The following is a 27,847-nucleotide window of genomic DNA, read 5'->3' on the forward strand; positions in this document are numbered from 1 at the left end:
TATCGGTGAGCCTTGGGATATTTACCAACAGAATGCTCCATGAAACAGCACACTTCCTTTATTGCTACATTAGTGTTTTGTGAACAACTTGGAATAATGAGACAACCAGGCCAAGCTTGCTTCCCTGCCTTATACCACTTTTTCGGGTGGGAGAGTCATATGCCAAAAGTCCACTTCCTGTATGACCGCTGACACTGTCACCGACCCGAAGAAACTAATCCTGGAGATGCCCATGAGTCAGGTGATAGACCTGAAGATGACTCTACAACTATGAGCCTTTTTCCTCCAATTTCTGAAAACAATGTCGAGGTTACACACTGTACTCACACAGCATAAAGTGGGATGCATACACAGTCCACTTAACCTGATCCCTATCAGTTTATGTAGAACTGAGCAAGGATCTGGGTGGAGGTGGGGCGAAGTGGGTTATATTTCTGGAGCAATCTACCAATAATTTATTTACACATTCACTGATTGGTAAGCAGATCACTAGCTATGTTACGACATCAGCTGGAAAATGTGGCAAGGGACGTGAAAGACGTCTGGTGCACTGCTGACCAGTGGTATAATTCATTCACTTCTTATTGTTTATGGGTGGCAGCAATCATATGCTGCTAAGTAACATCCCATGGTTTTATTGATCCCTGCTGACGTAGGGAGTCGCATGATGCTTCCATGCCTGGCAACTGGGTTACAATATTGAGCCATAACTGGTGCACACGACTATGTGCTTTTGTGCACACTAGTCTCCACTGGTACACAAGCAAAGAAAATTGTACAGACAGTTGGCTAACTCACAGGAAGATGTGCTTGGAGGATGTAGAGTGTGCCTTTTAATCGGACTGTGGTATGAAGCCCTGTAAAAATATCATAGCCTTCAGCTTTTTCCTATACTTCGCGTGGTCGCTGGGAAAGTTTCCTTGAAAAGGGAAATTTCATCTTTACCAGTCCTCCTGGCATACATAGATAGACATTTGTGTATCTCCCCTTTGGTATAGGGTTTAAGTTGGCCTTTAGCAGCACAATAATCTTTAATAACCAGACAAAATTGACTGAATGTGTCTGCTCATCAAGAAGCTAGTGAATTTCTTGAAAAACATGTCCTATATGGTCAGATTATCTTGGGCCTCAGACTTATTTGGCTACTCTTTCTTGCAATAACTATTTTTTTTTTTTTTTTTGGAAAGCCTTGACTTTAGTTGTTTTTCTATCTAGGACAGGAGATTGTCATGTTGTAGGAATAGAAGAGTGGGAGGATTTTCCTTGAGTGACAGTGTTGCAAGGGTGGGTCCTCTTGATGAGACCTCTGTTTAGGCCCAGCTTTGTTCTGGTTCTCTTAGTTTTCTTTTTGTTAATGACAGGTAGTTCAGCACCTGAATAGGGTCACATTAGGGCTAGGGAGTGAATATACTGATAATTCTCTGGTTTAGTCCTGGAAGACAAGGTTTCCACTATGAATCAGCTGGCATATTAAGGGGTAAGGAGGGTACAGAGACTAAACTGTGTGGTGCGACCAACATTAATTTTATACTTTTCAGTTGCCAGGACTACCAGCAGGAGGCTGATCATGTCAATATTTTATTGGGGTTCCTAATTTGTATTAAATATATTGCGGCGGTACAGTTACCAGTATTCGCTCATGTGACCACTCGTTATGTTTTTCCTACTAACATACATTGAACAGCTTCCAGTGACTGCGATTTCTTATAAGGACTGGATAGAAAATAAATACTTGTTGTGAGCTTCCAATTTACACTTAAGAGTACTTTGGCAAAGCTTCTGTGAAATACTGAAGAGCAGATTACATTATCAACTAGCTTAAGGGGTGCTAGTAACATTCAATTCATTTCCTGCAGCGGCACCGATTACTAGTTTAATTCATGCCCTGTGGCGACACGAATTACTAATCCAACTCATACCCTGCAGAGGCATTTATTATTATTAGACCTGATAATGTCAACCATAAGGAGTTGGATACTAACAATGTACATTACCGTTTGTTATTCAGCAGTAGTTTAAACTATTGATGCAGTGAGAAGTACAGTATTCTGTTTTTCCCACACGAGGCAGAGAGAAATACCAGAAACTCAGTAATACTGAATTAAATTCTGCAGGCAATTCCAGACCACCAACTTGTTGTTTATTGAGGAGTTTTTTTTGGGAGGGGGGGCGCAATCGTTACCAGAATTCTCATGGTGAAAAGTGTCCTACGAGAAGCCTGGATGCAACAAAGCCACATGCTGAATTACCAAATTCAAGTAAGAACCATGTTACGTGTATGATGGATGCGGGCAGGAACTCCCTTACCGCTCTTTCTTTTTCAATATACCTCAGAAGAAGGGGCTGGATATTTATGCAGGGGTACAGAGCACTAATAGAGCACCCTTCAACTAAGTATTGCCTTTGGTTGCCACCAACACACAATAGCTACTCCTGCAGTTGAGCCCATTTCTAACGAGGATTTATAAAGTAATCCAAAAAAAAAAGATTATATGACATTTAGGTGGGGTAAAAGAGTAAAAAATAGTATCCTGATTTACAAATAAAAGCTTTTTCTTATCATGGTGCGCATAGAAAATTGCAATGTGTGGTGTGAAAGGTGTCAAGGCTTGTTCTGTGCAGTCTTTGCAGATAACTCAATTAGGGGCTTAAATCTTTCATGCAGTAAAGAAGAGGAGCTACATGCAGCTGGCTAAAACTGACGTCTAATGCAGAAGAATGGAGTTGCTACGAGGCTAATATCTGACAGGCAAGATCTCACATACGGCACAGCTGTTCTCAAACGGCTTTTGGGCTCACAAAACCCCAAAATAACTGTTTCCACAACTCTGTAACTTTGGATGCCAGTACAGTTGGTTTCTAAGCCTCAATAATTATAGTTCAGGTATGTAATCTGATTTCGAGAAACTGGGATCATGTCAAAATGTGACTCACCTAACCACTAAATCGGTCTGACGTGGCCCACACCCATTCTTTTTCAATCAGTTAGCCACTACAATGTTTATTCCTTCCAAAGCTCTGAAATAGCTAATAAAGTGAATGAACTACTTCCTGCTTATGAAAAAGTCCCTTTTGCTTTCAAGTTGTGCCGCTGGTAGTCAGTGTGCAGTAAATGGCAAAATAAATACATGGAATAATGGAAGGAGAAAGCAAAAACAAAAAAAAAAAAAAAAAAAAAATCACTGAGAACAGGTGTGCATGACACGTAGACATCAAGGAGGCCACCATTTTTTTTAGGTCGTACGTAAGCATTCAACCTCGTCTATACTTTTAGTATACCTCTTATGGATTAAAGCGATTTCACTTGTTTGCAGTGTCCTTTAAACATTCTTCCTTGGTAGTGGTGCCTTTTTCTCCCTCCTTTTTCTGTTTCAGTGCAGTGAACAATTACTGTATTATGCCACTTTGGTTTCGTTACCTATTGCTGTGACAGACTTTTTTGTTATTTCTTTGCTGCTGCCTTTTCACTGTGGGTGTTTTAGGCTGGTAGCTGCCTGTATTACTGCAGTGTCCGTTCCTCCCACCTCCTCCCATGTCGCTGACATTTGTTTTAGCTTTATTCCAGTATTGTCCTCGTTTACCTCTGGCTCCTAAAATAAGCTTATTTTACAAAAGAAACACCCGAAAGCCACAATGTGCCCTTTCTGGTAGAATGTAGCTAAACCTAGAAGCAATGATGTGAAACTTACTTTGGCTTGCAAAATCTCTCTCTGCCAGCACTCAGGACATCCCACACAGGGCATTGCTGATCTCCTTATTGAAGCTATAAATCTTCTCAGGCTGCTCTGCTATTGTTAACTTCATTAGAGCTTTGCTGAAATGTGAGGCAAGAACTCTTGCAAAACCTTTCATTCAGTTAGAATAAAAAAATAAAAACTTTTCCAGCCTTATTTTCCAATTTCTGTTCAGACGTTTCTTATGTCAGTAGCCACCACTGACCACCAAAACATGGCAGGAAAAGACAAAATAATAAGACAAGGCCGGCCGATTTAGGAGGCAAGAAAAGTCCAGTTCTGAATTCACAATGCCATTAGCTATAACTCAAGAAAATGCCAGACCTATTGCATTGTATATGCATGTTTACATCTGTGCCAAATACAGAAATGCAACCTCCAACGCAAGAGTGTGTACTAAACTCTCTAGACATGCAACCGATACATAACACACCGTCAATGAGGGTGACTACATCCCCTTGCAGCAAGGGTCTCAAGCGCGACAGCAAACTCAGTGGAGCTTGGTAGAATTGAGGCCTCTTATCAGTTCACTACTACGAGTCATCACTCTGATACGGACCACATCAAACACATAGATCCGGGTTCGATCAAATCATTTGAGATTAGGCGCACGTGCTGTTTCACTGTAGCCTTTGCAATGCACCAGCCTGAGAGGCCATGAGACACCATTCATGGCACCAGGTAATATGATAGGTAGAACGAAAAGACAACTTGGATATTATCTTAATAAGTGCGAGTTAACACTTTTTGTGACAGACATGAAGAAATGTCCTAGCAAACCTAAACTTCAAAATAAAGCACCATGGTTGTAGGAAGTTGGCTCTGTATGCACTATTTCAAAGTAAGGAATAGTATGTACAGAGTCCAAGGGTTCCCCTTAGAGGTAAGATAGTGGCAAAAAGAGATAATACTAATGCTCTATTTTGTGGTAGTGTGGTCGAGCAGTAGGCTTATCAAAGGAGTAGTGTTAAGCATTTGTTGTACATACACACAGGCAATAAATGAGGAACACACACTCAGAGACAATTCCAGGCCAATAGGTTTTTGTTATAGAAAAATATATTTTCTTAGTTTATTTTAAGAACCACAGGTTCAAATTCTACATGTAATATCTCATTTGAAAGGTATTGCAGGTAAGTACTTTAGGAACTTTGAATAATCACAATAGCATATATACTTTTTACATAAAACACATTTAGCTGTTTTAAAAGTGGACACAGTGCAATTTTCACAGTTCCTGGGGGAGGTAAAGTAATGTTAGTTCTTGTAGGTAAGTAAACCACCTACGGGGCTCAAATTGGGGTCCAAGGTAGCCCACCGTTGGGGGTTCAGAGCAACCCCAAAGTCACCACACCAGCAGCTCAGGGCCGGTCAGGTGCAGAGTTCAAAGTGGTGCCCAAAACACATAGGCTTCAATGGAGAGAAGGGGGTGCCCCGGTTCCAGTCTGCCAGCAGGTAAGTACCCGCGTCTTCGGAGGGCAGACCAGGGGGGTTTTGTAGGGCAACGGGGGGGGGGGGGGAGGGGGACACAAGCTCACACAAAAAGTACACCCTCAGCGGCACTGGGGCGGCCGGGTGCAGTGCGCAAACACGCGTCGGGTTTCCAATGGATTTCAATGAGAGACCAAGGGGTCTCTTCAGCGGTGCAGGCAGGCAAGGGGGGGCTCCTCGGGGTAGCCACCACCTGGGCAAGGGAGAGGGCCTCCTGGGGGTCACTCCTGCACTGGAGTTCCGATCCTTCAGGTGCTGGGGGCTGCGGGTGCAGGGTCTTTTCCAGCCGTCGGGATTTTAGAGTCAGGCAGTCGCGGTCAGGGGGAGCCTTGGGATTCCCTCTGCAGGCGTCGCTGTGGGGGCTCAGGGGGGACAACTTTGGTTACTCACAGTCTCGGAGTCGCCGGAGGGTCCTCCCTGAGGTGTTGGTTCTCCACCAGTCGAGTCGGGGTCGCCGGGTGCAGTGTTGCAAGTCTCACGCTTCTTGCGGGGATTGCAGGGGTCTTTAAATCTGCTCCTCTGGATACAAAGTTGCAGTCTTTGTTGAACAGGGCCGCTGTTCTCTGGAGTTTCATGGTCTTTTGGAAGCAGGGCAGTCCTCTGAGGATTCAGAGGTCGCTGGTCCCAGGGAAAGCGTCGCTGGAACAGTTTTCTTCTGAAGGAGGGAGACAGGCCGGTAGGGCTGGGGCCAAAGCAGTTGGTGTCTTCTTCTTCTCTGCAGGGGTTTTTCAGCTCAGCAGTCCTCTTCTTCGTAAGTTGCAGGAATCTAAATTCTTAGGTTCAAGGGAGCCCTTAAATACTAAATTTAAGGGCGTGTTTAGGTCTGGGGGGTTAGTAGCCAATGGCTACTAGCCCTGAGGGTGGGTACACCCTCTTTGTGCCTCCTCCCAAGGGGAGGGGGTCACATTCCTATCCCTATTGGGGGAATCCTCCATCTGCAAGATGGAGGATTTCTAAAAGTTAGAGTCACCTCAGCTCAGGACACCTTAGGGGCTGTCCTGACTGGCCAGTGACTCCTCCTTGTTTTTCTCATTAATTCCTCCGGCCTTGCCGCCAAAAGTGGGGCCGTGGCCGGAGGGGGCGGGCAACTCCACTAGCTGGAGTGCCCTGTGGTGCTGGAACAAAGGGGGTGAGCCTTTGAGGCTCACCGCCAGGTGTTACAGCTCCTGCCTGGGGGAGGTGATAGCATCTCCACCCAGTGCAGGCTTTGTTACTGGCCACAGAGTGACAAATGCACTCTCCCCATGTGGCCAGCAACATGTCTCGAGTGTGGCAGGCTGCTAAAACCAGTCAGCCTACACGGGTAGTTGGTTAAGGTTTCAGGAGACACCTCTAAGGTGCCCTCTGGGGTGTATTTCACAATAAAATGTACACTGGCATCAGTGTGCATTTATTGTGCTGAGAAGTTTGATACCAAACTTCCCAGTTTTCAGTGTAGCCCTTATGGTGCTGTGGAGTTCGTGTTTGACAGACTCCCAGACCATATACTCTTATGGCTACCCTGCACTTACAATGTCTAAGGTTTTGCTTAGACACTGTAGGGGCACAGTGCTCATGCACTGGTGCCCTCACCTATGGTATAGTGCACTCTGCCTTAGGGCTGTAAGGCCTGCTAGAGGGGTGACATATCTATACTGCATAGGCAGTGTGAGGTTGGCATGGCACCCTGAGGGGAGTGCCATGTCGACTTACTCGTTTTGTCCTCACCAGCACACACAAGCTGGCAAGCAGTGTGTCTGTGCTGAGTGAGGGGTCCCCAGGGTGGCATAAGCTATGCTGCAGCCCTTAGAGACCTTCCCTGGCATCAGGGCCCTTGGTACCAGGGGTACCAGTTACAAGGGACTTACCTGGATGCCAGGGTGTGCCAATTGTGTAAAACAAAAGTACAGGTTAGGGAAAGAACACTGGTGCTGGGGCCTGGTTAGCAGGCCTCAGCACACTTTCAAATCAAAACATAGCATCAGCAAAGGCAAAAAGTCAGGGGGTAACCATGCCAAGGAGGCATTTCCTTACACAATCCCCCCCCCCAAACGAAAGAGGGCATTTCCTTACACCCCCCCCCAACAAACGAAAGAGGATGAGACTAACCTTTCCCAAGAGAGTCTTCATTTTCTAAGTGGAAGAACCTGGAAGGGCCATCTGCATTGGCATGGGCAGTCCCAGGTCTGTGTTCCACTATAAAGTCCATTCCCTGTAGGGAGATTGACCACCTCAACAGTTTTGGATTTTCACCTTTCATTTGCATCAGCCATCTGAGAGGTCTGTGGTCAGTTTGAACTACAAAGTGAGTACCAAAGAGGTATGGTCTCAGCTTCTTCAGGGAGCAAACCACAGCAAAGACCTCCCTCTCAATGGCACTCCAACGCTGCTCCCTGGGGAGTAACCTCCTGCTAATGAAAGCAACAGGCTGGTCAAGACCATCATCATTTGTTTGGGACAAAACTGCCCCTATCCCATGTTCAGATGCATCTGTCTGCACGATGAACTGCTTGGAGTAATCTGGAGCTTTTAGAACTGGTGCTGTGCACATTGCTTGTTTCAGGGTGTCAAAGGCCTGTTGGCATTCTACAGTCCAGTTTACCTTCTTGGGCATTTTCTTGGAGGTGAGTTCTGTGAGGGCTGTCACTATGGATCCATATCCCTTCACAAACCTCCTATAGTACCCAGTCAAGCCAAGGAATGCCCTGACTTGAGTCTGGGTTTTTGGAGCTGCCCAGTCCAGAATAGTCTGGATCTTAGGCTGGAGGGGCTGAACTTGGCCTCCACCTACAAGGTGTCCCAAGTAAACCACAGTTCCCTGCCCTATCTGGCATTTGGATGCCTTGATAGAGAGGCCTGCTGATTGCAGAGCCTTCAAAACCTTCTTCAGGTGGACCAGGTGATCCTGCCAGCTGGAGCTAAAGACAGCAATATCATCCAGATAAGCTGCACTAAAGGACTCCAAACCAGCAAGGACTTGATTCACCAACCTTTGGAAGGTGGCAGGGGCATTCTTTAAACCAAAGGGCATAACAGTAAACTGATAATGCCCATCAGGTGTGGAGAATGCTGTCTTTTCTTTTGCTCCAGGTGCCATTTTGATTTGCCAGTACCCTGCTGTTAAGTCAAAGGTACTTAAGAATTTGGCAGCACCTAATGTGTATCAGTTCATCAGCTCTAGGAATGGGATGGGCATCTGTCTTGGTGACAGAATTAAGTCCTCTGTAGTCCACACAAAACCTCATCTCTCTCTTTCCATCTTTGATGTGAGGTTTGGGGACTAAGACCACGGGGCTAGCCCAGGGGCTGTCAGAGTGCTCAATTACTCCCAATTCCAGCATCTTGTGGACTTCCACCTTGATGCTTTCCTTAACTTGGTCAGACTGTCTGAATATTTTGTTTTTGACAGGCATGCTGTCTCCTGTGTCCACATCATGGGTACACAGGTGTGTCTGACCAGGGGTTAGGGAAAAGAGTTCAGCAAACTGTTGCAGGACCTTCCTACAATCAGATTGCTGTTGGTCAGAGAGGGTGTCTGAATAGATCACTCCATCAACTGAGCCATCCTTAGGGTTTGATGAGAGAAAATCAGGGAGAGGTTCACTCTCAGCTTCCTGATCCTCATCTGTTACCATCAACAGATTCACATCAGCCCTGTCATGGAAGAGCTTGAGGCGGTTCACATGGATCACCCTCTTGGGGCTCCTGCTAGTGCCTAGGTCCACCAGGTAGGTGACCTGACTCTTCTTCTCTAGCACTGGGTAAGGGCCACTCCATCTGTCCTGGAGTGCCCTGGGAGCCACAGGCTCTAGAACCCAGACTTTCTGCCCTGTTTGAAATTCAACCAGTGCAGCCTTTTGGTCATACCAAAACTTCTGGAGCTGTTGGCTGGCCTCAAGGTTTTTACTTGCCTTTTCCATGTACTCTGCCATCCTTGAGCGAAGGCCAAGTACATAGTCCACTATGTCTTGTTTAGGCTCATGAAGAGGTCTCTCCCAGCCTTCTTTCACAAGAGCTAGTGGTCCCCTTACAGGGTGGCCAAACAGAAGTTCAAAGGGTGAGAACCCTACTCCCTTCTGAGGCACCTCTCTGTAAGCGAAAAGCAGACATGGCAAGAGGACATCCCATCTCCTTTTGAGTTTTTCTGGGAGCCCCATGATCATGCCCTTTAATGTCTTGTTGAATCTCTCAACAAGGCCATTAGTTTGTGGATGATAGGGTGTAGTGAATTTATAAGTCACTCCACACTCATTCCACATGTGTTTCAGGTATGCTGACATGAAGTTGGTACCTCTGTCAGACACCACCTCCTTAGGGAAGCCCACTCTGGTAAAGATACCAATGAGGACCTTGGCTACTGCAGGGGCAGTAGTCGACCTAAGGGGAATAGCTTCAGTATACCTAGTAGCATGATCCACTACTACTAGTATGTACATATTTCCTTAGACTGTGGGAGGTTCAAGTGGACCCACTATGTCCACACCCACTCTTTCAAAGGGGACCCCCACCACTGGAAGTGGAATGAGGGGGGCCTTTGGATGTCCACCTGTCTTACCTCTGGCTTGACAGGTGGTACAGGAGACACAAAACTCCTTAACTTTCTGGGACATGTTGGGCCAGTAGAAGTGGTTGACTAGTCTCTCCCACGTCTTGGTTTGTCCCAAATGCCCAGCAAGGGGAATATCATGGGCTAAGGTCAGTATGAACTCTCTGAACGCCTGAGGCACTACCACTCTCCTAGTGGCACCAGGTTTGGGATCTCTTGCCTCAGTGTACAGGAGCCCATCTTCCCAATAGACCCTATGTGTTCCAGTTTTCTTGCCATTGGACTCTTCAGCAGCTTGCTGCCTAAGGCCTTCAAGAGAGGGACAGGTTTCTTGCCCCTTACACAACTGCTCCCTTGAGGGTCCCCCTGGGCCTAAGAGCTCAACCTGATAAGGTTCTAACTCCATAGGCTCAGTTCCCTCAGAGGGCAGAACTTCTTCCTGAGAAGAGAGGCTCTCTTTTTGTTGTTGTGTTGCAGCTGGTTTCCCAGCTGGCTTTCCTTTTCTCTTGGTAGGCTGGGCCCTTTTTCCAGACTCCAGCTCTACTTTTTCACCCTGAGCCTTGCACTGTGCCCTTGTCTTGACACACACCAGTTCAGGGATACCCAGCATGGCTGCATGGGTTTTCAGTTCTACCTCAGCCCATGCTGAGGACTCCAGGTCATTTCCAAGCAAACAGTCTACTGGGATATTTGAGGAGACCACCACCTGTTTCAGGCCATTGACCCCTCCCCACTCTAAAGTTACCATAGCCATGGGATGTACTTTAGTCTGATTGTCAGCGTTGGTGACTGGATAAGTTTGTCCAGCCAGGTATTGACCAGGGGAAACCAGTTTCTCTGTCACCATGGTGACACTGGCACCTGTATCCCTCAGGCCTTCTACACTTGTCCCATTAATTAAGAGCTGCTGCCTGTATTTTTGCATGTTAGGAGGCCAGGCAGCCAGTGTGGCTAAATCCACCCCACCCTCAGAGACTAATGTAGCTTCAGTGTGACACCTGATTTGCTCTGGGCACACTGTTGATCCCACTTGGAGACTAGCCATTCCAGTGTTAGCTGGAGTGGAGTTAGAAGTGGTAGTTTTCTTGGGACAGGCCTTGTCTCCAGTTTGGTGTCCAGGCTGATTACAGCTACGACACCAGGCCTTTTTGGGATCAAAGTTTTTACCCTTGTACCCAAAATTGTTTTGTGAAGAGGCTCTGGGCCCACCCTCCTGTGCAGGTTTTTGGGGGCCTGAAGAAGTCTCTTTACTATTTTTGTTTTTGGATGTCTCAACACTCTTCCCCTGGGGAGGCTTTGTGACCCCTTTCTTTTGGTCACCCCCTGTGGTAGTCTTGGTCACCCTAGTCTTGACCCAATGGTCTGCCTTCTTTCCCAATTCTTGGGGAGAAATTGGTCCTAGGTCTACCAGATGCTGATGCAGTTTATCATTTGAACAATTACTTAACAGGTGTTCTTTCACAAATAAATTGTACAGCCCATCATAATTATTAACACCACTGCCTTGAATCCAACCATCCAGTGTTTTCACTGAGTAGTCCACAAAATCAACCCAGGTCTGGCTCGAGGTTTTTTGAGCCACCCTGAATCTAATTCTATACTCCTCAGTGGAGAATCCAAAGCCCTCAATCAGGGTTCCCTTCATGAGGTCATAAGATTCTGCATCTTTTCCAGAGAGTGTGAGGAGTCTATCCCTACACTTTCCAGTGAACATTTCCCAAAGGAGAGCACCCCAGTGAGATTTGTTCACTTTTCTGGTTACACAAGCCCTCTCAAAAGCTGTGAACCATTTGGTGATGTCATCACCATCTTCATATTTACTTACAATCCCTTTAGGGATTTTCAACATGTCAGGAGAATCTCTGACCCTATTTATGTTGCTGCCACCATTGATGGGTCCTAGGCCCATCTCTTGTCTTTCCCTTTCTATGGCTAGGATCTGTCTTTCCAAAGCCAATCTTTTGGCCATCCTGGCTAGCTGGATGTCCTCTTCACTGGAGTTATCCTCAGTGATTTCAGAGATGTTGGTCCCTCCTGTGAGGGAAGCAGCATCTCTGACTACTATATTTGGAGACAGGGCTTGAGAGGCCCTGTTCTCCCTAGTTAGGACTGGTAGGGGGGAATTTTCCTCCAAGTCACTATCTTCATCCTCTGTGTTGCCATCCTCAGAGGGGTTGGCCTTTTCAAACTCTGCCAAAAGCTCCTGGAGCTGTAGTTTGGAAGGTCTGGGGCCCATTGTTATTTTCTTTATTTTACAGAGTGACCTTAGCTCCCTCATCTTAAGATGGAGGTAAGGGGTGGTGTCGAGTTCCACCACATTCATCTCTGTACTAGACATTATGCTTCTAAAAGTTGGAATACTTTTTAAGAATCTAAAACTAGTTCTAGGTTCTAATTCAAACTTTCACAAAACTTTTAAACTCTAAAAGGAAATGCTAAACAGGGACTAACACAAGGCCCTAGCAGGACTTTTAAGAATTTAGAAAAATAGTTCAAATGACAAAAATCAATTTCTAATGAAATTTTTTGGAATTTGTCGTGTGATCAGGTATTGGATGAGTAGTCCAGCAAATGCAAAGTCTTGTACCCCACCGCTGATCCATCAATGTAGGAAGTTGGCTCTGTATGCACTATTTCAAAGTAAGGAATAGTATGTACAGAGTCCAAGGGTTCCCCTTAGAGGTAAGATAGTGGCAAAAAGAGATAATACTAATGCTCTATTTTGTGGTAGTGTGGTCGAGCAGTAGGCTTATCAAAGGAGTAGTGTTAAGCATTTGTTGTACATACACACAGGCAATAAATGAGGAACACACACTCAGAGACAATTCCAGGCCAATAGGTTTTTGTTATAGAAAAATATATTTTCTTAGTTTATTTTAAGAACCACAGGTTCAAATTCTACATGTAATATCTCATTTGAAAGGTATTGCAGGTAAGTACTTTAGGGACTTTGAATAATCACAATAGCATATATACTTTTTACATAAAACACATTTAGCTGTTTTAAAAGTGGACAGTGCAATTTTCACAGTTCCTGGGGGAGGTAAAGTAATGTTAGTTCTTGCAGGAAAGTAAACCACCTACGGGGTTCAAATTGGGGTCCAAGGTAGCCCACCGTTGGGGGTTCAGAGCAACCCCAAAGTCACCATATCAGCAGCTCAGGGCCGGTCAGGTGCAGAGTTCAAAGTGGTTGCCAAAACACATAGGCTTCAATGGAGAGAAGGGGGTGCCCCGGTTCCAGTCTGCCAGCAGGTAAGTACCCGCGTCTTCGGAGGGCAGACCAGGGGGGTTTTGTAGGGCACCGGGGGGGACACAAGCTCACACAAAAAGTACACCCTCAGCGGCACTGGGGCGGCCGGGTGCAGTGTGCAAACACGCGTCGGGTTTCCAATGGATTTCAATGAGAGACCAAGGGGTCTCTTCAGCGGTGCAGGCAGGCAAGGGGGGGGGGCTCCTCGGGGTAGCCACCACCTGGGCAAGGGAGAGGGCCTCCTGGGGGTCACTCCTGCACTGGAGTTCCGATCCTTCAGGTGCTGGGGGCTGCGGGTGCAGGGTCCATTCCAGCCGTTGGAATTTTAGAGTCAGGCAGTCACGGTCAGGGGGAGCCTCGGGATTCCCTCTGCAGGCGTCGCTGTGGGGGCTTAGGGGGTACAACTTTGGTTACTCACAGTCTCGGAGTCGCCGGAGGGTCCTCCCTGAGGTGTTGGTTCTCCACCAGTCGAGTCGGGGTCGCCGGGTGCAGTGTTGCAAGTCTCACGCTTCTTGCGGGGATTGCAGGGGTCTTTAAATCTGCTCCTCTGGATACAAAGTTGCAGTCTTTGTTGAACAGGGCCGCTGTTCTCTGGAGTTTCTTGGTCTTTTGGAAGCAGGGCAGTCCTCTGAGGATTCAGAGGTCGCTGGTCCCAGGGAAAGCGTCGCTGGAGCAGTTTTCTTCTGAAGGAGGGAGACAGGCCGGTAGGGCTGGGGCCAAAGCAGTTGGTGTCTTCTTCTCTGCAGGGGTTTTTCAGCTCAGCAGTCCTCTTCTTCGTAAGTTGCAGGAATCTAAATTCTTAGGTTCAGGGGAGCCCTTAAATACTAAATTTAAGGGCGTGTTTAGGTCTGGGGGGTTAGTAGCCAATGGCTACTAGCCCTGAGGGTGGGTACACCCTCTTTGTGCCTCCTCCCAAGTGGAGGGGGTCACATTCCTATCCCTATTGGGGGAATCCTCCATCTGCAAGATGGAGGATTTCTAAAAGTTAGAGTCACCTCAGCTCAGGACACCTTAGGGGCTGTCCTGACGGGCCAGTGACTCCTCCTTGTTTTTCTCATGAATTCCTCCGGCCTTGCCGCCAAAAGTGGGGCCGTGGCCAGAGGGGGCGGGCAACTCCACTAGCTGGAGTGCCCTGTGGTGCTGGAACAAAGGGGGTGAGCCTTTGAGGCTCACCGCCAGGTGTTACAGCTCCTGCCTGGGGGAGGTGATAGCATCTCCACCCAGTGCAGGCTTTGTTACTGGCCACAGAGTGACAAAGGCACTCTCCCCATGTGGCCAGCAACATGTCTCGAGTGTGGCAGGCTGCTAAAACCAGTCAGCCTACACGGGTAGTTGGTTAAGGTTTCAGGGGGCACCTCTAAGGTGCCCTCTGGGGTGTATTTCACAATAAAATGTACACTGGCATCAGTGTGCATTTATTGTGCTGAGAAGTTTGATACCAAACTTCCCAGTTTTCAGTGTAGCCATTATGGTGCTGTGGAGTTCGTGTTTGACAGACTCCCAGACCATATACTCTTATGGCTACCCTGCACTTACAATGTCTAAGGTTTTGCTTAGACACTGTAGGGGCACAGTGCTCATGCACTGGTGCCCTCACCTATGGTATAGTGCACCCTGCCTTAGGGCTGTAAGGCCTGCTAGAGGGGTGACTTATCTATACTGCATAGGCAGTGTGAGGTTGGCATGGCACCCTGAGGGGAGTGCCATGTCGACTTACTCGTTTTGTCCTCACCAGCACACACAAGCTGGCAAGCAGTGTGTCTGTGCTGAGTGAGGGGTCCCCAGGGTGGCATAAGCTATGCTGCAGCCCTTGAAGACCTTCCCTGGCATCAGGGCCCTTGGTACCAGGGGTACCAGTTACAAGGGACTTACCTGGATGCCAGTGTGTGCCAATTGTGTAAAACAAAAGTACAGGTTAGGGAAAGAACACTTGTGCTGGGGCCTGGTTAGCAGGCCTCAGCACACTTTCAAATCAAAACATAGCATCAGCAAAGGCAAAAAGTCAGGGGGTAACCATGCCAAGGAGGCATTTCCTTACAATGGTCTATAGCCTGCCTGGTAAAATTTATCATCGTTGCGGAGAAGCTATTCAAAGATGACGTACAATCCACCTACGAACCTGTTCTAAATGGCCTCCCCCTCCTCTCTTCTGCACTTTATGTGCATCGGCACTTTGACTCTGGCATGTTCTTTGGCTTTGGTATGTGTTGACCCCATGAAAGATAATCTACTGAAGAGATCTCGGACGTCTTTGTATTGTTTTCACTTGTTCTTTTCATGCCTGTCAATTGCTTTTACTATGCCTAAATGTTCCACGTTCTTAATCTTCACTTTACATGAACTGACACTCTTAAGCATCGTACGCTCAGCACCATTTAGGATAATTACTGAAGAGCTTCTTTGTCTCGTGTGTGCCTTGTATCCTTTACCTATTATGTTTATTTTTTTCTCATCTGTGAACGTGCTTTTTTTTTTTAATCGTGTAAAGGTTTAATTTGCCTGCCTCGTGATTAATACATACAATAAAAGCACCATAGTCTATAAACAGTATTTACCTGAAAAAGTGCTGTGTGGTAAATAAGGTTACAGTGTAGGGTGAACTTGTAGATTTGGGCTACCACTCGACGAGGTCCTGCACCAAGTGCAGATCTTGAGAAAGACATACCTCTACAAACTAGAACCAGAAAAGTTAACGTCCAGTTCCCACAATCAAAAGCAGGGTGTGTAGTGTTCCAACTCTCTTGTCTGGCATACAGCGTCAAAGTCCTCCATCCTCCCCTCAAGCTTCTGTGCCTGCAAAAAAGCACGACTCCAGGCTCATCTGACGAACAAGGCACCAGGGAGAAGAACTTTGCCTGCGACACCCACATTATGCTCGAGACTTGAAGGCCTAACGAGAGGAGGGTCCGTACAGATATTGCACGTTAGCAATTACTTTATATCTGAGATGCTAAGAAATGTTTACTCTGCCTAGACAAACGTTACCAAAATGATCCAAAACCTTCAAACCATTTTTTGTATTTTACTGGACTCAATGTCAAGACATTTAGAGGGGAGGTGGAGGGGGAGAGTTACTGCTAGAGTCTTGCAGCCCCTCTACAATAAAGGAGAATTTGTTGTAGCAGATGCCTTGTCATCTAAGCCCTGAACTAGATTTGTTTTTCCTCTGGTACAGGCCCAAACCAGAGACATCAGAACTGTGTCTGGTGAGAGTTTGGTATCTGGTAATTATACAGTCCGTGGTTACCTTTCTTACTCAGCAGCAGACCAAAGAACAACCCGCAATTATGTGATACAATCCTCAGACCAACATTTTTTCCCCACACGGAAGCAACGCCCGTTGGTTTTAATCACAGCAGATCCCTGGTTCTTCAACAAAGTCTTTGGTTCAGTTCAACACACCCAACTGTAAGGAGTGGCAGAGGGCAAATGTGATGGGCAGGTGAATAGGGCCTTTCAGCAGACGAACAGAAAGTGTTCCCAAAAATCCCTCGGTCTGTGCAACAATGCTTTTATGGATGAATATGTAGGCAGATGAACCAAACAAGAACTGGCAAAGCCAATAGGTCTTGTGTTGGACACTAGCCTTTTGGCTTTGTCAAGCCTTTTTTTTTTCTTGGTTTCTGCAAAACGTTTTGTTTGGTTAGTTGTTGGGCTCTCAAAAAAAAAAAAAAACACCACAAACACATTGGTTAATTTTTTTTTTTTTTAAATCGACTGAAAAAATACACTGACACAGTTGTTCCTGGCACTTAAAGGAACTACTTTGTATGTGGATGCCCTCTCTTTGTAAAAGGGGAGAATATTATAATCACAGGGAAGTTAGCCAATGGCTGAAGTGGGCTCACTACCCCATGCTGTATTGGTGGGGGGGGGAGGGGGTGTAGGAAAATGGGAATGACACAATAAAAGGCCAACTGATGAAGAAGGCTGGCTGAAAGCCCCTATAAATAGGTGAATTATGGATATAAATTTAGCAAAATCAAAAGGTTTGGGTTGGGGGCCAGACTTAAAAATCATACATCTGTAAGAAAGTAAAACCCAAGAGGAACCAGTGTAAGCATCTGTTACAAAACCATAGGCCACCAAACCAGCAACGGATTCCATTGTACACATGTTGCTGGAAATGTAGAGGATGGGTAAAGTGTGCAGGAGATACCTGGCAGGAAACAAAATGATCCATCTCTTTGGAAAAAGAAGGTATATGGACATAAGTATACCTTATGTTCACATTCATTAATTGCTCAGAAATAATTAGGGTTGATATTTCTGTGTTCTATAATCAATATCGTAACATGAGCTTTATGTTCTGGCCAAGACTGACTGCTAGTACTTGATTTAATGTTGGGCTCCCTTTAATTTAAGCTTATCATGAAGCAGTTTTACGTAATCAATCATATTTATGAAATCCAATTCAATTTCTTAAGTTGCTCGCCGTTTACGAATAAAAAGATATGCTGCACAAAAATGACTGTACTGGGGAACTAAGTCTAGCCCCCATTTCCAATTTATTAAAGAGCTTTCATTGGTTCATTTTACAATACGATTATTTTTTTAATGTTTTGCTTGTTTTTAAAGGCATTGGCTTTTGTTTTAATAAGTCCAAAATGTTATATTCCCAAAGAACTTAAGTGGAAAGAGAGCTCAGAGTCTCGGGAATTGACGTCATGCACTGAGAGGAAGTAATGTTTGGAACGCAGAGAGCGAGCAGGCCTATCCGCTCCTCCCTCCTGATTTGTTTGAGTTACTGATACCACTCATTACAGGGCAAGGACAAGAGAATGCTGGGGAGAGGCCTGTCCGCAGAGCTCTAAACAGCTTGCGAACAAGGTATTACACAGTAGGTCTACTTAAAGAAAACTAGATGAGAGCATGTTAGACCCGCTTACAAAGAGCATAAGCGGGGTGCGTGGCCGCCTCACAGAGTGCAGGAAGGATAGCGCTGAGGGTGGCCCTGCTTACTACCAACAATACAGGATTCAGATCGTGAGATAAAAACGCTTAGAGTGCCCTTCACGTAAGGCTGCGAATGGCTAGGCGGCCATGATGGTACAAGATCACAGGACGTTAGCAGCACACAGGGGACGAGGTAGGGCAATGCCAGCCTACAGAGCACAGGGCTGTGGGAGACTGGGACTGCCTACAGACATGGCGCCTGCAATTATGTTCCAACAGAATAAAAGCCTTTAAGTAGAGCAGGTCTTTTTGTGTCCAGACCCCGGCAGCGATTAATATAAACTGACACTGAAGCAGGACTATATTGATCTTAACTATGCAGCCAAAACGCTGACGGACCAAGCATAGGTAATGCCAATAGGTCTCGCCTATGCAAGAGCTATTGGCTTTGCCAATGTATTTAAGCCACGTTGCTCATCAGCGTGGCTGATGTTCAGCAAGACTAAAAGATAGTGGCATATAGGAGAGCAGTATGGAGTGTCAGAGTGGAATGGCGAAGACTGTTGTACAGTGGAGTGACAGAGTGTGTTGTGTATTGGAGTGGTATAGTGTGGAGTCACGTAGATTGGAATACACTGGAGTGGCATAGATAAGTGGCTCCCAACCTTTTGATTTCTGTGGACCCCCTCTTTAACAGTAATGGAACCCAGGGACCCCCAATCATCATGGGAATCCGGGGACCCCCGCCTGAGTCATTACTGGAAGATGGGGACCTAATTTGTCAATATTAGTTAATATTTTGTAATTTTCTAGGCTCTCGCAGACCCCGAGAAGGCTTCGCGGTCCCCAGACCACAGGTTGGGAACCACTGGCATAGAGTATAGTGGACTGGTGCAGAGTGCACTGGCGTAGAGTGTTGTGGAGTGTAGTGGCACAGATTGAAACAGCCTTAAGTGCAGAGACATCTCATTCAGCAGCATACAATGGAATGTTGCAGAATGCAGTGGCAGAATGGTGCATAGTAGAGTGCAGCGGCACACGGTAGAGCGGCTCAGATCGCTTCTGATACAGTGCTAAACCCAGAAACACGTCTAGAGCTAACACCACTACCTGCACCAACTTTGGTGAAAAACTGCAGCAACTTTGAAGTAAGTGTCCTGCATTTACCGGAATGGAATAGGGTGAACTGTGCTGGGATGAGAGTCAGTGTGATTCTTCCCCCTTTTTGTTTAAAAGCCTCCCTTGAGCTGATGAGCTCACCTGGGAGGCACCTGTGTGCCTGTGGAGTGGTATTGTGACATATGAAGACTTAGGCAGCATTTCAGCAACCCCAAGTAATTTTCTGTGTTCTCTAAAGCTAAACCCTGAAACACGTGTCTAGAGATAACAATACTACCTGCACCACTGTGGTGAAAAACTGCAGCAACTTTGAAGCAGTACCAGAATGAAACAGGTTGAGCTGTGCTGGGATTAAAGGCAGTGTTCCTCCCCCACCCCCCTTCCCCTGTGTTTAAAAGGCTCCCTTGAGAACAGGAATGTTTCCTGTTTGACTTTGATGGACCATATATCCCTTTTTAGTAATTTCCACTCTTCTCTGAGACTTCTTAGTAACATTTCATCCTCTGGTGATTTATGTGGTTGCAACTTTAGGAACAAAAAAGGATGATGGACGGAGTGTTGAAACTTTTCATACACTCACCCCAAGTCACAGATCTGGGTTTAATCCATCTTTCTTTTGCTCACCATGCCTCCCCAGTTTGACCCAGCCGTATGCAAATCAGTCTTGTGATGGGGTGAGTGGTTGAAAAGTTTCAGCACTCCGTCCATCATCCTTTTGTGTTGCTAAAGTTGCCCTAATTGGGAAGGGTATGCCCAGACGTGGGTCCTTTGCTCACTCTGCCACTGGATGAACCTGTGGAGTGGTACAGTAACCTGAAAAGACTTGGGCAGTATTACAGCAGCCCTAGGTGACTTTTCACTGCTCTCTAATACTTCTGATCTCTACTGAAGAAGAGCTTAACCCGGAAACACGTATCTAGAGATAACAGCACTACCTGCACCAACTTTGGAAAAAATAAAAATAATTTTTAAAAAATAAAAAAAAACTACAGCAACTCTGAAGTATGCATTCTGCATTTACCAGAATGCAATGGGGTGAACTGCACTGGGATGAGAGGCAGTGAGCTCCTCCACCACCTGGGTTCAGGATACATGTTCATCTAATCCTTGGCCTCCCTGCAGAGCAATTGTCAGGAAAACAGGGTGTTGAGGAAAGTAATGAGGTTTGAGATATGCAGATTAAGGGTTTCAGCAAGATACGTGAAGAAAGGGGTGCAAGTGTCTAACTGACCAACTGAACTGCAGAAGAAAATAGTATGTAGAGGCACTCCAAAGACCTCACCTATTGCACAGCCCTTAGTTATGTTTAATTCTCTCTCAAATTCAAACATTTTCCATGTGAATGATTCACAACAAAAGGTATTGTTACTCATTTAGCAGATACTGCTAACAAGCATTGGCCAAGCCAACAGGTCTAGCTTGTCCTGAGCATACCTTCATTATTGTGTAACCTCTCTGAATGCCATAAGGGAAAACTCACAGAGCTGCACCAAAATACTGCTTACTGGCATGCTGTATAGAGCACAGGATTTTAGTTTATGTGTTTAAGCCATGCCCTTAATTTCATAGGCCAGGTCCTATGGAAAGGATTTCTAACTACGCTTTGAGGGCCATGCCCCTTTGAGACCCACCATTTTTTATATCCCACTTAAAGCCCTGAGGAAGACTAAGTTATGCTGCAGGTTGACCAAAGTTATGCAGCAAGAAAAGGCAATATATGTAGTGTAACAATTTGTGGCAGTATTGTTTCCATATTTTGTCATTTAACACACATTAAAATTGCTGTGGCAAATTTTTCAGATCATTAGTACCAGTTTAATACCTGCATACTGTCTAAAGGTTGATCAGTTAAGCTTTGCAAAGTGTCTGCAAAGTGTTTTGCAAGCTGTGTGGCCTTTTTCTTGAGTTTTGAGCAAGTTAACAAAATTGAAGTAGTTTTAGTTGAAGTATGCAAACTATGCATGAAAGGGATTATACGGCAAGTATGTGGTACACCCGTACAGAAATGTATACATTTTTAAGATTTAGAGGTGCGACATAGAAATAAATGAACAGGGTGCAAACTCGAGAAAATATTTTGCGTGCAAGACCAGGGGAGTTGTAGTCCAGGTATGAGTGAAAGAGTTCACCATCCAATGCCACACAGGAAATATTGAGTGTATGGATGCATCAAAAAGGCGGAATCCAAAAAGAAAACGACCCAAGACCTTGGAGTGGTGCCACGGAGAACCTGTAACTTGCTGGTTGATTGCAAACCTCACACTGCTGAATGTTCTGCGACTACTTAGCTAGTTTACGCACAATTAAAAAAATAATGGTGGAACATAGCAGTATGGCTCTTGTGGTACGGTGTGTAATTCTAATACCCAAAGTAGAAAGCAATTTTAAAAAAAGCCTGTTGACTTATCGACATGTTACCCCATCTTGTTTAAAATGCCATATTTTGGGAGAAAAATAAACGATGTTCCCGCCGGTATTTGGGGTAGCAAATTAAACTCAAAATAAACTTCTCGCAGTGAAAGTTTACCCATGCCACCCACGTGGCCACACTCCCAGATCGGTCCAAACAGCGGATTGAGAGCTACACCTGATGTAAAATGTTTACTGCGTCAACACGTCTCGCACCTCGCCAGCCATCTGACTACACCGGCCAAAAGAACACAATGACCACCGGAAATGCCTCCTCAGGCCCCTCAAGTGCGAGAGACACACTTCTAAGCAGTCTCTCCGGGTCTGCATCAATGGGCCCGGTGAACTTAAGTGTCGCACCTCGGACAATAAATATTCTCGTCTGAAACCCTGTTTAATGTGGATTCGGGGACCTTTGATACCAGAAACGATTTGAAACATCCAAAGACATCTAAACACATTCTAAAAAACTCCCACTATCAAAGGGTTTAATGTTAAGACGTTTTGACACCTTTAACTAGAAAAATGCATTCTGGGGCTTAAGGTTTAGCATTTAACGCTGCATATTTAGAATTGTCTGCCCATGTTGTCAAACTGCTGTAGCCTAAAAAGACAGAACTGGCTAAAAACCCCACATAATAACATGGGGCCATTTGACACCTATGTCATAAAGGCTATCAAAACAAGCCAGCTTGACACATCTATTTTAATCCAGCAAGGACACAATCAGCACTAGTTTACCATGGAAAACATAGTGGTCTCAAGTTAGATACTAAATTGGATTGCTCCCCATAGAAAATAATAAATTGCCCCATGAAAATGAACAAACAACACACAGGATCAAATTTATTAAAGGTTGTGCGTTGCTATGCGCCTCGCAAAGGGACGCAGGGTATCGCAAAACATAAAATGAGAGTTTCAAGCCACGCAAGGCAACCTTGCCTTGCCCTGTGTGGCTTAATAGATATAGAGTAAAGCAAGGCAGCGATTGCCTTGCGTTACTTTGCACCAAGGCGGTGTCCCATGGGTGGAGTGTGGTTTTCTCAGCACCCCCCATGGATTCTGACATTTCTAGATTTACCAGTACAGGCGGACCTGGGAATTGTGTCAGAATTGTTTGCCTCCCCACCAGAGGTGCAACAAGGAGAAATATCTTTATTTATCCTTTTTATTTCCTCAGAAAGAGGAAAATGCCTCTGAGGATTCTTTTTCTGCTGGAAGGTACACACAGGTCCTGCACAAAACTATCCTGCCTACAATGCAGGGACCCTGACTACGTTGACACTAGGCACCAGCAGAGGCAGAGATCAGGATTGTGCATATGTTAAATACGACCCATTCTTGCCCTCTTCCTTTTACAGCAGCAAGGTGGCTTGCTACCTTGCAGTGTGTAAAAGTTAGATAAACCTTCTCCCTAGCGCTGCAGCACAGACTAAGTGACAATCCCAGCAAATTGTGTCGACACGCCCCTGATTCTTGCAGACACTTTGGTCTTTCCATAAATTGCAGAGCGGTACAGAGCTCCTCCTTGTGATCACTTCGGGAACCGCATGTGTATACTTAATATGCATGAGCCGTCCCTTTCATTGCGGCCAGGGTCGCCTGGGTCCAGTTTTACTCTTGCCCACTTGATGCCTGGAAGCCTGAAACAAGCCACGCGAAGAAGCCGTGGGCACCTACTGGAAACGCCCTCCTTTGTTTTGGGATATTTGTTAGTATGAGTAGCACCGTCATCCTAATCACGTTCACAGGTGGACCAGTTCACTGAGGAGACTAAGATTAACAGAGAGGGCACAGCCCAGCCTAAATTACATAACGTATACAAACACACAAAAAACCAATGAAGTATTAACGGCTCTAATAATTAATCAGTGCTGTGAGTTTCTTCCACTTCTTTCCGGTCCCACTATTTTGCGTTAATTAACCTCCTAGATTTTGAAACAAGATTGTGGTTTGACTTGATAATGTGGACCCGCCAACAAATATAAAGTATATATTTCCTACACAGTCGAGCTTATTCGGGGAGCAACGCTATAATTGGGCATATTAAATATTCGAGAGCTTTTTGTGTATGTTTTCCTTCATTTTCTAAAAAAAAACACGGATAAACGTAAAATATTAAATAGCTCTTTATATTAATTAATTATTCTGTTTTTATGTAGCGCTGTGTACCAAAGTTTTAAGGCCTCACAGCGTTACAAGCAAAAGCTGTTACAGGTAACTATATAACTTGTAATATGTTTATCAGCTCCAAGTAGATAAAGGCCTGAGGTGGCACTCGGTCATGGGCATAGTTCATTGTGCTATTTTACCTAAACACATATTCATACCCACTTCTACGTCGCTTTAAAAGGCGGTAAACGAAGAATTTAAGTTTGATCATTCTTTAAATGGCAAAAATCGGGGGAGAGGGGTACTCTGACAGCTGGGTCACTATGCAAAAGAAAATATAAGTGTTGCTTAAATAGTAAAGGGACCGTATATGTCTTTCATAGGTTCTTGGTAGAGAGAAGTCGGACATCGTGCAAGAAAAAAAAAAATGACGGATTGATAGACCAAGTGTGTTTTGTGAAGTGGGCGTAAAAATAAACATTACGGTTGAGATCAGCGGGCTTTGAAAGTTGTTCTCACTAGCCAAAGAAAATGCACCTGTGCTTTAAGTAAAGGGACTTTATATGATAAGACTCCTTATATAAACCCGTGATGTTAACAAGGTGGTCGTCACGCAAATATTTTTTTTTTTTAAATTACAGGGACACGAAAGAAGTGACAAGGGTGCAAAAAAAATAAATCTAGGACGAGGTCCTAGCATATTAATAACAACATTAATATAGGGCACCTCTGATTAATTAAACAGCGATTTACTGTATCACATTTATGTGGGAATGTAATACGCATTAAAACTTAAAATGGTCAGATACGGGACAATGAATAATATTTCGCGGCACGCATCACTTTCACTTGCCTGGTTGTATGAAGCTGGGAAGCGCCCCCTCCTCCTATTCCACAGCAGTGAGTGCTCCCCGTGTAAGCTCTCAGCCCTGCCGCTCCCAGGCTGAGGGGCCGTATCAGCGTCGCGAGAAGAGTGCGCGCGAGCTCGGGAGGGAGTCTGCGCACAGACTGCCCAGGACAGCCGTCCGAGCCTGGGATCCGGGAGCGGCCCAAGGGCCTGACGTCAGGCCAGCCCCGACGCTGCCTCCTCCCCTTACTCTTCCTGTGAACCTTCTCTTCACAATGGACTTAAATCACGGATACTGTGTCCCCGCCGTGATACTAACCACAGTCACCGTTTCCCTTCAGAGCAGACCCAGACCGGTTGAATCACTTGTTAAAGTGACATCATCATGCTTCCGGCGGCTTGATCACTTGGGGTGGGCATGACCGGCGTGCCTCCTGAAAATCAACAGCGACGTGTTTATCTAAATGCGTTGTTTTGATATGATTTTCTAAACTTGTTGTGCCATTTTCTCCTTCACCCTCGTTGCCTTAAAGCATAACTCCACTTTTGTTTGCTAGTGTTTAGCCTGCCAAAGTGTGAGGCATCAGAGGCCTAGTACATAGGTTGATAAAGGAATTTGCAATTTCAGATCATCACACAGCATGGTTAATAAGGGAAAGGTAGACCGGGTTAGAGCTCACTATCCCTGGGGCCACTTTTATCAATTTTGTTAGTAGTTCAGGGGACTATGCAGTAGGTTGATAAAGTGATTTGCTCAGGATCACACAATATGATCACGCTGTGAATAGGAGACAGGATTACAATTGGGTACTCCTGAACCACCTTCATCGAGCTGGCAATTAGTTAGAGGCTCCCTTCTTTGCATTTTAAATTAGCCATGTCTGGAGGATTTGCTTTTATAGGTTTACACAGTGGTTTCAGTCGGGCTTGTCCCTCCAGGGCTCCGGACCTGTAGTAGTTAAAAAAGTGACATTGAAAACGGTCCCTAACGGGTCGTATGTAGTCGTGTCCTTAATTATAGAAGCACAATACCCATCTCTTTCCCAGCAATTGGTTCTAGAAGCCTTATGGTTATCCAAGTCAGCGTTGCAGTCCCTTTTCATATTACACACATTTTACTTCTTGTTGCTTGAAGTATGGGTTTCTCTTTACGGAGTATTTGTTCTTCTGCAGTTTTGTGAGACGTGTACATTCTGTGAACTGACCTGCCTTTAGGTCCTTCTGATGAGTTCTGGGTGTGGGTGTATATAACTTGGTATAGTTGAGAACGCTCTGAAAGCAGTGTAAGGGGTCCCTTTTCCCCTGGGCCAGCTCACAACTGTGTCCCAGAGAGCACACACCCAGTACCCAGTAGTTTCCTTGCCAGCATCAGAAACCTATGTTTGCTCCCACCTGGCTACAGCATTTTCAGAACTCCAGACGGGTGGGAGCAAACATGCCTTTCTTACCTGTAAGAGTGTGGGCAGGGAAGGCATATCTGCTCTTACTCGGCGGGAGCTTTAAAAATGCTCTCACTGAGTGGGAGCAGACTTCTGTTTCCCTGCCCATGTGGGCAGAAAAACAAATATTACTCTCGCCTGGCAGGAGCAAACAAAAACAGCTGTTCCCGCCAGGCAGGAGCAATGCTAGCTCCTGCATCATGCAGAGAGCTGTCAGCCTGTGGGCACCTTGGGGCACCCCCTTCAGTTGCCGTCTTGCTTTTCGGTGGGTTCCCTGGGTGGGCACCAGGGCACCAGCCTTGAAGAAATAAGGGCCGCAGGGGAAGGAGTCCCTGGGGCCTATCAAGGCTCAGGGAGGGGGTGGGCACATAGCTCAACCCATTTTTAATGGATTTTGGCCCAGAGGATGAGCTCCCTAGGGCCTATTAAGGCTTTGGGGGTTAGGGGCATGTCCTCCTTCCCTGTAATTAAGTAATGCCCCCAGGGGATGGGATCCCCTGGGCACTACTGGCTCAGAGAGCGTGGCAGTGCTCCCTCTTCCCATAAAGGCCCATGGTGTTGGGGTTCCCCAGGCCGCTTGTGGCTCAGGGAGGGGAGTCAGTGCACCCTTCCCCTTTACTAATATCTTTTGGCCCCGGGGATGGAGAATCTTAGGCCCAGAGTAGGCGCATGGAGAAGTACTTAAGGTCCAGGTCTAATAGTACAATTAAGCAATAGGTACTTGGAGAGGAGGCAACATCTCCCTTGTAGATGGGGTAGATTATTGAGCCCTTCCAGCTGGCTGGGATGACCCCTGTTGACAAGATATGATGTTGAATGTTTAATCAGTGCTCGTGGTAGCCCACTGGGGCCTGGTGTGCAGTCAGTTCATGATTTTCCAATTATATTAATTATTTCAGTAGGTGTAAATGTTGGTGCATACTGTGCCTCAGAGGTCCGAATGCCCCTCTCCCATTGCACAGGCATAGCTTCATTGCAGGTGCTTTCTTTAAAATGAGATTTCAGATGACCAACCCAAGCCTCCTAACTTATATTTGCTCTATGGGCAGCGCTTGGGCCTTTTTCAATATTATTAATGAGTTTCCAAAAGCATTTTGAATCAGATGCGTTTGATAAATGCAGCAGTTTCGCCCATAATGTTTTCTGTTTGACTTTTTTTACGGACCATATATGCCTTTTTAGTAATTTCCTCTCTTCTGTGAGAATTCTTAGTAACATTTCATCCTCTGGGGATTTGCGTGGTTGCAACTTTAGGAACACAAAAGGATGATGGACGGAGTGTTGAAACTTTTCACTCACTCACCCCCAGTCACAGATCTGGGTTTAATCCATCTTTCTTTTGCTCACCATGCCTCCCCAGTTTGGACCCAGCTGTATGCAAATCAGTCTTGTGATGGGGTGAGTGGTTGAAAAGTTTCAGCACTCCGTCCATCATTCTTTTGTGTTGCTTAAAGTTGTCCTAATTGGGAAGGGTATGCCCAGACGTGGGTCCTTTACTCACTGTGCCACTGGATTCAAGCTAACCTGGCTGATGAAGGGTGATACCCTGAAACCGGTCCTAGGATGCATATTTCCGGTCCAGGGAGGACCTGCCTGACAGTTCGGGCTGGACTGTTCCCATGGGGAACAGAGTCCAGACTGATTTGCATATGGCTGAGCCCAAACTGGGGTGGCATGGTGAGCAAAAGAACGATGGATTAAATCCAGATCTGTTACTGGGGTGAGTGGTTGACAAGTTCCAGCACTCCGTCAATCATCCTTTTGTGTTGCTATAGATTTATGTAGTTGCTTCAGCAGCCTACCCACTTCAGATTTCCTTATCCACACTGATCAAGGCATAGAAAGGCCACTGCGGTGCCCCATGTGGGCTCCCTTGTTCACTCTCTTGGAAGAGACATGATTTATTAATAATTTGGTGAAGATCTCCCATACAGATGACAGATTTATGTTTCCTAGCTGGCCACTGCCTCCTCCGCTTGGGCCTTAACCGAACAGGAGCTCCTCTTAATCACTTAAGGTTTTCAA

General features: G+C 45.8%; 1 protein-coding gene across 1 annotated transcript in view; it reads right to left on the reverse strand.

Moving 5' to 3' along the window:
• The window catches only part of LOC138260017 (cdc42 effector protein 2-like), a 61,771-nt gene extending 37,076 nt beyond the window's left edge, over nucleotides 1–24,695 (reverse strand). Inside the window, exon 1 of the mRNA XM_069208079.1 lies at nucleotides 24,390–24,695. The gene's annotated coding sequence lies outside the window, so the exon portion shown is untranslated. The remainder of the gene's footprint in view (nucleotides 1–24,389) is intronic.
• Nucleotides 24,696–27,847: the final 3,152 nt, after the last annotated feature.

Source organism: Pleurodeles waltl, chromosome 9 (genome assembly GCF_031143425.1).
Source record: "Pleurodeles waltl isolate 20211129_DDA chromosome 9, aPleWal1.hap1.20221129, whole genome shotgun sequence".
NCBI lineage: Eukaryota > Metazoa > Chordata > Amphibia > Caudata > Salamandridae > Pleurodeles > Pleurodeles waltl.